Consider the following 8,898-nt stretch of genomic DNA (forward strand, 5'->3'; position numbering starts at 1 on the left):
TGTCAACTCAAAACTTTATTAAAACCCTGCAAGTCAGATTTTATTTGCAACTAAAGCAACAGCAACACAGATCATTAGCTGCTACACTCATGTCACTCAACATCACCTGAGAAAACTATCGCAACTGGGAGACCAAACAAAAATAATTAAAAAGACACTGGGACACTCTGAGCCGAGGAGGACCTGTGGGAAATGGACACGGGGGCTGGAAGCAGAGTGCGCGCATGGGACGGAGGGGGGCGTGGGCGGGACTTAAAATGAAGGCATCTGATTGGTTCTTTCCCCCCTGCCAAGCCTCTGGTCCTCTGACCAATCCGTTTCATTCGGACCGCAAAAAACCGATTGGTTAGAGTTTTTATAGGATTAAAGCTGTCAGAGAGGTCGGATTTTTTTCTTTCCTTTTTCTGAACACATTATTCACTGGCTACTCTCAGGATGAAAGGACCATTTCACCCAGTATAACAATAAATGTTTTTGAATACGATCACACGACTATACCTTTAATTCTAGCAATGTTTTTCAGGTGGTAATAGGCAGATTTAGTGATAAACTTTAGATGGCTGTTGAAATTCAGGTCTGAGTCAATATTACACCAAGATTTCTGGTTTGATTTGTAGCTGTTAATGACATGGAGCCAAGGTGAGTGCTGATCTTTTCCCTTTCATTTTTAGGGCCAAAAATTATCACCTCTGTCTTTTCTGCATTTAGCTGGAGAAAATTCTGGCACATCCACTTATTGATTTGATGAATACAGTTACTCAATGAGAGTAGGGGACTGCAGTCACGTGATGACACTGAAATATAGAGTTGTGTGTCATCGGCATAAGTAAGGAAATGTTGTGATGTTCCATAATCTGAGCTAGGGGTAGCATATACTGTAGATGTTGAATAGAAGCGGTCCAAGAATGGACCCTTGAGGAACCCCACATGTGATCTTAGTTCTCTCAGACTCATGGTTTCCAATTTACACAAAAAAGGCCCTATCTTGCAAGTAAGATTTGAACCATTGAAGCAGAGTGCGGGTAAGTCCCACCCACTTTTCCAATCTGCTGAGTAGTATGTTATGAGCAACTGTGTCAAATGCAGCACTGAGATCCAGTAATACCAGAACAGAGGATATGCATGCATCATTATTCAGATGAATATCATTTAAGACTTTGATGAGTACAGTTTCAGTGCTGTGGTGTGGCCGAAATCCAGACTGAAATGTGTTAAAAAGATTGTTTTGTATCATAATAGCATGAATTTGCTGGAAAACAACATTTTCAATGATTTTCCCCAAAAATGGCAGATTTGATATTGGCCTATAGTTACTAAGTATTGTAGCATCCAGATTAGATTTTTTTAGAAGAGGTTTTATTACTGCAGTTTTCAAGGCCTGGGGAAACTGGCCTGCTTGAAGAGAAGTATTTATTATCTGCAATACTGCAGTTAAAAACTTTTTTTAAAAGTTTGAAGGTAGAATATCAAGTGAGCATGTTGTGGGCTTTAATTTTGAAACCGTTTCCGTTAGGGATGTATAACCTAAGAGGCTAAAATGTCCCAGATTGACTAGAGGATGGGAAGGCAAAAGTGTTATCATTGTATCATTGTTATTATCTTGATCTGGAGTTGCACATTGCCTGTCTGATCTGTAATATTCTGTTTGTGAAAATGGTAAATGGCTTACACTTGTATAGCGCTTTCCAGCTGTACTCCTATAGCCCCAAAGCCCCATATAGTGCAGTTTGAATGGCTTAATGTGATTGGCTTATGAGTAAATTGTCCCTCACTTGGGGTGCGTTCTTATGATTGGCGGAAACAAGGAAGATATCTGTTTGGTTGCAGATCATTCCGTGTTTAGAAAAAGACATTTGTGGATTGAGGCAAGTCAGGGGAGTCTGAAAATTCACACACAAATGCAGCGAAGTCCACAGACCAAAAACTGTTTGTAAATCCGGTTATATTTGTGTGTGCATCAGAAATACATTTGTGTATCTTGTCCTACGCACGTGTGAATGGTCCTGTGCATTTGCAAATCTTCCCATGCATTTGTGACTCTTTCCCTGTGCATTTGTGAATCGGCTTGTGTATTTGTTACTATTGACACTGTTCTAGCTCCATAACTCCATAGCCTAGTGGTTACAGAGGTTGGGCTGGAGGGACCGAGGTTCAACTCCCCGGGTGGAGAGCCGGGAGGAGAGCCCATGTGGGCTACTAAGCAAGGCCCTTAACACCCCAACTGCTCCCCGGGCGCCGGAAGATTGGCAGCCCACTGCTCCTAGTACTGGACTGAATTAAAATGGATGGATTACGAGCAGAGGACTAATTTTGGTGTGTTTCGTGAGATATATATGGACAAATAAAGATTAATTTATACTCTCAAACTATAGAGATGCATTGAGGTGCTGCAGCCACCAGGGGGCCACCAGGGGCCTCAATATCCAGATTTAGTGGAGGAATGTCCCTTCAGGGATAGATAAAGTGTATTTGAACTGCGTTATACTGAATTACCACTGCTTGCAGTCCTGCCTCCTGCAGAAGTTCTCAGGTGATTGTGCATTTTGAGCGGTACCAGCAGAGGTCATGAGACTGAGTACGGGAGGGTGGTGGACAAAACTATAGATATATGTAGATGCCTCACAGAGTGGGTTGGCCAGTTGCTGTGATACATCACCGCGTCCACCATATTGGATGTGGCAAATTTGCCAGTAAACTAATTAATTGAAATGGACCGATCTTCATAAAGTGTTTTACAAAAGGTGTTTTAAACTAATGTCCATCATTGATCCATTCACACACAAACACTAATCTATTTGGAAATCAAACAAGCACCAAAGACAACATTTCTATTAATTATTTTATGAAATATGATTATTCTTTTTGTTTTGCCCCTCCTTTTTTCTTCTGAGTCTTATTTCTCCTTCTTTCTGTATTATTCTTTCTCATATTCTCTCTCATACCATGTAATTCCTGTATATAATCTGACTAACTCTATTTAGTATAACAAACTTTTTAACTTTATTAATTGATCCATTGTATGTTTATATTCAACTACCTCTTACAGATAACTCATTGATTTATTATCACTATTATTACTTGATTGTTGTTCTTTTAATTTCTTTACACGCTGATAATGTCAGTGTTAATTTATTCAGTTTACCATCATTGCTTACACTCTCACTAATGTAATGTACTGTTGCTGTGGATCTTGTACTATAATGTATAATAATAATTATTAAAAAGACAACATTTCTATCTTTTTAATCTATTATAATTGTTTGGGGGTTTCCAAATAAAGAGCAAAAATATTTACATATAATACAACTGATCCTGATAAATTGTTTTTATATTGACATTGATAAACATTTACAATGTGAACATATGAACACACACACACACACACACACACACACACACACACACACACACACACACACACACACACACACACACACACACAGCAGAAGTTAAGAACAGCCTTGCAGAGCTTTTTCTGTGTCTTGCTACTCTGCAACTGGTGCAGCCTCAGTTTGTGGAAGACAGACACGACTTGTGACATCAACACAAAAATCTTGGTGGTCAATTCCAAACTGTGTTTCTTGAATGTTCCCCTCTAGAAAAACACATCCTCAGACCTGATCTGGATTTTGTTTCTGATATAAGGCAGTTGGTACAATTCCACACAGAACATGAATGAGGCTTCTTCTCCTGTCGCGCCATTTTTTGCAACATCCAAGATGGCGGCAGCGTTGATGTGTGATTTATTGATCTTTCAAAGGCATTTGACACTGTTGATCATACAATTCTTTTACAGAAACTCCGTAACATCAGTTTTGATGATGTTGCCTATAATTGGTTTAAGAGCTATCTCATGGACAGAGAGCAGTGCGTAGCAATAGGAACTGAGAAGTCGGACTATGGGAAAAATAGAAAAGGTGTTCCACAGGGTTCAGTCCTTGGACCCGTTTTGTTCACTATTTACATAAATGATCCTGTTTCCGCTGTAGCTGGCTGTAGCATTCATCTGTATGCAGATGACACTATTCTTTACTGCATCTAAGATACCCCAGAATCTGCTATAACCTCTCTCCAGCACTCTTTTTCTGATCTTGAAGTTGCACTCAATAATCTTAAATTGGTTTTAAATGCAGATAAATCTAAATTTATGTTTTTCTCCAGATCCAAAAATAAATATTTGAGTAATTGCACCATTACTACTAAAAATGGAAGTTTTATTGAAAGAGTTATTGTTTATAAATACCTTGGTATTAATATTGATGAAAATGTATCTTTTAAATATCATATTTCAAATCTGGCAAGTAAACTGAGGCAAAAGATTGGCTTTTTCTACAGGAATAAATCCTGCTTCCCCTTGCACTGCAGAAAAACCCTTATTGAGGCAACCTTTTTTATCAGTTTTAGATTATGGTGACATACTGTACTCTGCACTCAGGTTTATTACTGGTGACTCATATAACACTCATCATTGCATCCTGTACAGTAAGGTTGGATGGTCCTCCCTCTCTGAGAGGCGAGATTTTCACTTTTATTTATTTATCTATAAGGCTATTATTGGCTTGCTGCCGACTTATGTTTCCTCCCTCCTTGCTTGGCCTGCTAGTCTACACGACACTCGATCCACAGACTGGCTTACACTACAAGTTCCCCGAGTCTATACTGAGCTTGGTAGATCTTCTTTTAGCTTTTCTGCACCTTCCACCTGGAACTCATTACAAAACACTCTAAAAATTAATTCACTAGTGTCTTTTGGTCATTTTAAATCCCTGATCTTAAATCTTTTAAGCACTGCTTGTATCTGTTTTAATTGATTTTATTGTTACATTATTTATTAATTGTAACTTCATATTTGTTTAATTGACTGCTCTTTTGTTGTTCTATTTTTGTCCCTGTCTTTTGTTCTTTTACTTTTGTATTGCTCGACGTCATTGTAAATGAGGGCTCGCCCTCAATGATTTTCGAGTTTAAATAAATATATATATATATCAACGGACAAAACTACATCCACCTGTGGTGAACTTTAGGGAGTAGAGGACACCCCCTAACCCGATCAAATCAAGGGCAGGGGTCTAGGGTCTAGAGGTTTTAGTTATTGGTCCTGAAGGCCAGAGAGAGAAACTTTTACCAAAACTACAAGATTTTAAACCTTCGCAATGTGTAAAGAACCTGGGTGTTATTTTTGACTCTGAGCTCACTTTTATTCCACACAATATTACGAAGATAGGTTTTTACCATCTTAAGAATATAGCCAGAGTCCGCCCGTTTCTCTCTCAGGCCAGCACGGAGGTGCTGATGCATGCTTTTATCTCTAGTCGTTTTGATTATTGTAATGCCCTGCTCTCTGGTCTTCCTAAAAAGAGTATTAAGAACCTACAATTACTACAGAATTCAGCCGCTCGCGTGCTGACGAGGACCAGAGGGCGGGAGCACATTACACCTGTTTTAAAATCGCTGCATTGGCTCCCCGTCCGCTTCAGGATTGATTTTAAGGTTCTTTTACTGGTTTTTAAGTGTCTTAACGGTCTTGGGCCATCTTATTTATCTGATCTGCTTTTACCGTATCAACCCTCACAGACCCTGAGGTCCTCTGGCACCGGCCTTTTAACCATTCCCCGAATCGGGACCAAAACCCACGGTGAGGCTGCATTCAGCCATTATGGCCCTTATCTATGGAACAGCCTGCCAGAGAACCTCAGGGCCGCAGAGAATGTTGATATTTTTAAAAGGAGGCTCAAGACACACCTTTTTAGTTTGGCTTTTATCTGATCTCATTTACCTAGTCTTTTTAGCTATTTATTGTGTCTACTTCTTTAGCTTTTTTATTATCTTTAAAACTTTAATCCATTTTAGTGACTTTTTATTTTATGTTATTTATTATTCATCTTAAGTTTTGTATAGATTTCTCTAAAATTTTACACTTTTAGGCATTTTTTACTTTCTTTTAATCTTTTAGTTTTTAGCTCCAGTGTTTCCTCAGGGGGGTCGTCCACACTGGGAGGTGTGCCTGCTCCGCCCATGGGGGTGTCGTCATGGGGATCCCTCAGGCCTGGGTAGCTGGGGGTGGGACTCCACCTTCTGTGTGGGGTCTGCCCTGGTCTGTCCGGGTTGGGGGGGTCTCTGTGGCGATGCTCCTTGTAGTCATGGTCGGTGATGCCTCTCAGTGTGGACGGCCACCCATAGGTAGTGTTTTCCTCACCTGGATCGTTAGTGCTAAGCCATGTCACCAGTCCACTTACTGTGTGTGTGTGTGTGTGTGTGTGTGTGTGTGTGTGTGTGTGTGTGTGTGTGTGTGTGTGTGTGTGTGTGTGTGTGTGTGTGTGTGCGCACATGTGTATGAGTGTGAGTGAGTGTGTGTGTACGTGTGGGGGGTGGGGGGTGGGGTCGTATGGGATGTTTTAAATTGTGTTTTTTATTGTTATTTTTTTCTGCATGTAAAGCACCATGTGTTGCATTTATATTGTATGATTTGGTGCTATATAAATAAATAAAGTTTAAGTTTAAGTTTAGGGCTCAGGAACACCCCTCACACCAGGCACTTCTGGTCAGAGCTTCAGACATGTCCCAGAGACGGTTCCCTCCCCAGACCAGATACAGTGGGGCAAAAAAGTATTTAGTCAGACACCAGTTGTGCAAGTTCTCCCAATTAAAGAGATGAGAGGCCTGTAATTTTCATCACTGGTATATCTCAACTATGAGGGACAAAATGAAAAAAAAATCCAGAAAATCACATTGTCTGATTTCTAAAGGAGCATAAGGCAAGAATAAGAAATGAGACTCATTAGCGCCACGACAACCGTCGGGGTTACTGCAGCCAACAGCGAAGCCGGCACGGGAGAACGCGCATGCAGCGTCATCCGCGTCACATCAGCAGGACAGCGCGGGAAATTCGGGCCCAGAATTGCAGCGCATTTTGCAGTACACAGCCTGTTCAAGGCAATGGAGAGATATACTAGAGGGCTCATTCTTTTTGGTTTGGAATGCTTCATCTGACATTAGAACTAAAAACTTAAAACTTATACGCATTTTTTTCATAAATCCTGCCTCATGCTCCTTTAAAGAATGTACTTGAAAATTATAGTGGAAAAGAAATATTTGGTCAATAACAAAAGTTCATCTCAGTACTTTGTTGTATACCCTTTGTTGGCAATGGCAGGGGTCAAACGTTTTCAAAATCTCATCAAAATCTGAAGCATGGGGGTGGAAACATCATGCTTTGGAGATGTTTTTCTGCAAAGGGACCAGGACAACTGATCCCTGTAAGGGAAAGAATGAATGGGGCCATGTATGGTGTTCTTTGGATGCAACTCAGCTTTCTTTCTCCTCAAAAAAAATGACAAGCTGTGTTTCTACCAAAAAAATATATTTTGGTTTCATCTGACCATATAACATTCTCCCAATCCTCTTCTGCATCATCCAATTGCTCTCTAGCAAACTTCAGATGGGCCTGGACATGTACTGGCTTCAGCAGGGGGAACGGCTGGCACTGCAGGATTTAAGTCCTTGGTGGCGTAGTGTGTTACTGTTGGAATTATTGTAGTAAGTTATCATGCTCGCTATTAACAGAACATATGATAATTTGCTTATGCCTATGACACACTGATAAAACAATGCTGTGTTAAGTGATTAAAAAGTGCTGCACAAGAAGTTTCCTGTTTGTCAGCATAAAGCAGAAATCTGCAGAGAAGAGGAAACTTCTTGTTGCTAAACAACAACAATCTATACCTGTCCACTGACTTCGACCACTCCCTTTCCCCCTCCCTTTAGGGGCACAGTCAGCTATGTATGTAATCTAGGGTACACCCAGAGTGAATAAAAGCAAGGAAGCAGCATAGGGAAATCAGAGTATGTTGGAGATCTTACACGTCTCGACTGCTCTCCTAGCGCAAGTCATTTAACTGTTATTGTGTCTCTTTTTGTCTCCAGAAAGTTTGATGATACAAATGTTAAGTGCCTAAACCTAACAGTTACTGATGGTACCTTTGTTACTTTGACCAGCTCTACAGGTCATTCACTAGGTCCCACCGTGTGGTTCTGGGATTTTTACTCACCGTTCTTCTTGTGATCATTTTTACCCCACACGGTGAGATCTTGCGTGGAGCCCCAGATCGAGGGAGATTATCAGGGGTCTTGTATGTCTTCCATTTTCTAATACCGGTAATTGCTCCCACAGTTGATTTCTTCACACCAAATTCCTTACCTATTGCAGATTCAGTCTTCCCAGACTGGTGCAGGTCTACAATTTTGTTTCTCACATCCTTTGACAGCTCTTTGGTCTTGGCCATATTGGAGTTTGGAGTGTGACTGTTTGAGGTTTTGGACAGTTGTCTTTTATACTGATAACCAGTTAAAACAGGTGCCATTAATAGAGCTAATGAGTGGAGGACAGAGGAGCCTCTTAAAGAAGAAGTTACAGGTCTGTGAAAGTCAGAAATCTTGATTGTTTGTAGGTGACCAAATACTTATTTTACCCAGGAATTTACCAATTAATTCAGTAAAAATCCTACAATGTGATTTCCTGGATTCTTTCCCCCTATTCTGTCTGTCATAGTTGAAGTGTAGCTATGATGAAAATTACAGGCAAATTACATTTCATCTTTTTAAGTGGGAGAACTTGCACAATTGGTGGCTGACTAAATACTTTTTTGCCTCACTGTATTTGTGCTGTAAGTATTGCTCGGTATGTATGTTAAAATCTTTATTTCTATTTCATTTCTTTTATTGAACTTCTTTGACAGACAAAGTCTGCCGAATCAAAAATAATTGTTTGTTTGCACAAACCTGTTTCTACTCGCTGCTTTTAGTTCTGGTTAACGTGCATCCGTACTTGTATGTTCTGCTCTGTTTGTGTATAAATATGTGTAGGGTTTAAGCCTTTTTATAAATAAATGTGACCGTGAC

Source organism: Cololabis saira, chromosome 11 (genome assembly GCF_033807715.1).
Source record: "Cololabis saira isolate AMF1-May2022 chromosome 11, fColSai1.1, whole genome shotgun sequence".
In the NCBI taxonomy this organism is placed as follows: domain Eukaryota; kingdom Metazoa; phylum Chordata; class Actinopteri; order Beloniformes; family Belonidae; genus Cololabis; species Cololabis saira.